Here is a 347-nt window from a genome sequence, read left to right on the forward strand (position 1 = left end):
ATTTTTTAAACAAAAATTTTACAATATTATGGTATATATACAATATATGTATACCATATATATACACATATCATATTCAAAATTTTTATTATATATATAAGTAGATAATGGGCATTATGGGGCGTCAATACAAACCCCCACTCCTCAGCCACTGGCGCCGACCCCCTGCTGTTACTGTCTGGGGCCCTCCCCCCTAAAGGTGTCTGTGGAAAAAAAGAATGGAGGGGACTCGTGGACGTCTACGAGACAATTTTCCTTAGATGTACGGTGGAAACATTCTTGGACGTCGATCGTCTGTGGATCTACGGGATGTGGAAAAACAATTTTCGTGAAAACGTTTCTTCGTC

This window comes from Formica exsecta, unplaced genomic scaffold, assembly GCF_003651465.1.
Source record: "Formica exsecta isolate Colony F162 unplaced genomic scaffold, ASM365146v1 scaffold3262, whole genome shotgun sequence".
Taxonomy (NCBI): domain Eukaryota; kingdom Metazoa; phylum Arthropoda; class Insecta; order Hymenoptera; family Formicidae; genus Formica; species Formica exsecta.